Source organism: Venturia canescens, unplaced genomic scaffold (genome assembly GCF_019457755.1).
Source record: "Venturia canescens isolate UGA unplaced genomic scaffold, ASM1945775v1 PGA_scaffold_63__1_contigs__length_41794, whole genome shotgun sequence".
Lineage (NCBI taxonomy): Eukaryota > Metazoa > Arthropoda > Insecta > Hymenoptera > Ichneumonidae > Venturia > Venturia canescens.
Window position 1 is genome coordinate 270 of NW_025108625.1, and position 2,231 is coordinate 2,500.

Consider the following 2,231-nt stretch of genomic DNA (forward strand, 5'->3'; position numbering starts at 1 on the left):
AATTTCGCCCAATTTCAAGGTACCTGGGCACGTAGCTGCGCATTTTCCTCGACGCACGCCATCGAGGGAACGAACGTCGTCGGGAGACGTAGCGAAACTCGTCACGTAGGGTCTAACGGGGAAACGAGAAATCCTCGGTCGGTGGACGCCCGGTGCGGGCGTCGCACGACCGACGAAAAAAAAGTCAGCACAATTACAGAGTCTCTGGGCACAAAACCGCGATGCTTCGTCTACGTAGGCTATCGGGAGAAAGGCGAATTTGGGATCGTCCGAATATCTCGAAAGTTGCGTATCTTGTGAGTTTACTCGTCGCTCTTGACGCGTGTTGCGGTCGAACGGGTAAACGGCGGGCTTGGATGCTCGCTCGAATCTTGAGTCCAATCCCACCGGATCGTCCACGTGTGCGTAACATTTGGTTTAACGAAATTCCCACTGTCCCTATCTCCGACGACGAAGAACCATAATTTCCTTTAGATATCGTCAACGCAAGCATGAGCGAGCTACGTAAAATCTCTCGGTCGGTGGACGCCCGGTGCGGGCGTCGCACGACCGACGAAAAATTTCGCCCAATTTCAAGGTACCTGGGCACGTAGCTGCGCATTTTCCTCGACGCACGCCATCGAGGGAACGAACGTCGTCGGGAGACGTAGCGAAACTCGTCACGTAGGGTCTAACGGGGAAACGAGAAATCCTCGGTCGGTGGACGCCCGGTGCGGGCGTCGCACGACCGACGAAAAAAAAGTCAGCACAATTACAGAGTCTCTGGGCACAAAACCGCGACGCTTCGTCTACGTAGGCTATCGGGAGAAAGGCGAATTTGGGATCGTCCGAATATCTCGAAAGTTGCGTATCTTGTGAGTTTACTCGTCGCTCTTGACGCGTGTTGCGGTCGAACGGGTAAACGGCGGGCTTGGATGCTCGCTCGAATCTTGAGTCCAATCCCACCGGATCGTCCACGTGTGCGTAACATTTGGATTAACGAAATTCCCACTGTCCCTATCTCCGACGACGAAGAACCATAATTTCCTTTAGATATCGTCAACGCAAGCATGAGCGAGCTACGTAAAATCTCTCGGTCGGTGGACGCCCGGTGCGGGCGTCGCACGACCGACGAAATATTTCGCCCAATTTCAAGGTACCTGGGCACGTAGCTGCGCATTTTCCTCGACGCACGCCATCGAGGGAACGAACGTCGTCGGGAGACGTAGCGAAACTCGTCTCGTAGGGTCTAACGGGGAAACGAGAAATCCTCGGTCGGTGGACGCCCCGTGCGGGCGTCGCACGACCGACGAAAAAATGTTTCATTTTCTCAGAATATTATCTTCGATAACTCCAACAGCTCTGCTAATGTATATTTTTGTACCCATTCGTCGTGCTTCGTCAAACGCGGACAGAAGCGAGCATAATCATTACAAATCTATTTATATCTGTCTTCCCCATGTATATTGATTTCAAGTTCTTCATTTCGATATTGTTGAATTATTATATTGTTCATATTGACAAAACGTAGATTAAAAATTGTCAAACTGTCCGAAGAACTTTGTTAACTCATCCTCCCTGCTCGTCAAGAGTGGAGCTTCGAGTTTTTCCCCCTTTACCGCCATGCTTAAGACCGCTCGGCTGCAGGCCAAGTTACGGCGCCCTCGTACTAGTATCAGAGAGTAAAAGGTCGTCGTCGTCGTCGTCGACGACGACGAGTACAAAGTCAATGAGTTTTGTACTATGGGTATGTTTTCGTAAACATTTCTCCATGCCTTATACTGGATGCTATTAAATTTTTTTGTTTTCTCTCGTTCGGAGTGAAAAATATTTCGAAAAATTCGCCCAACGCAGCATGACCACGGGTCGGTGTCTATGACCGAATGGCCCTTTACGTGGTCGACGCCATAGGCGGTTTTAAACGAAAAATACGCGTTCTTCGTGAACGCAAATTTTACCGAGCATCGACTCACCCGTTACCGGGCGAGAACACACAACGAGAAACGTATGTTTCATACGATAGTGTCTCTGACGGGGGAAACAAAGTTTTTTCCGAGGCACTTCGAGTCGCTTTGTGAATGAATATTCCTAGCGTCGAGTATCTAAAAGTTGAGAGTGTTTGAAACGTAGCCGAATGCGGGTTAGCATTTTCATGATTGATTTTGTAATCCGTGGAAACTCTCTTATACGAGCGGGTTTCCGAAATAACAATACGGAAAGACAAGAGTGTTTGTCTTAAGAAAAGTAAAAGG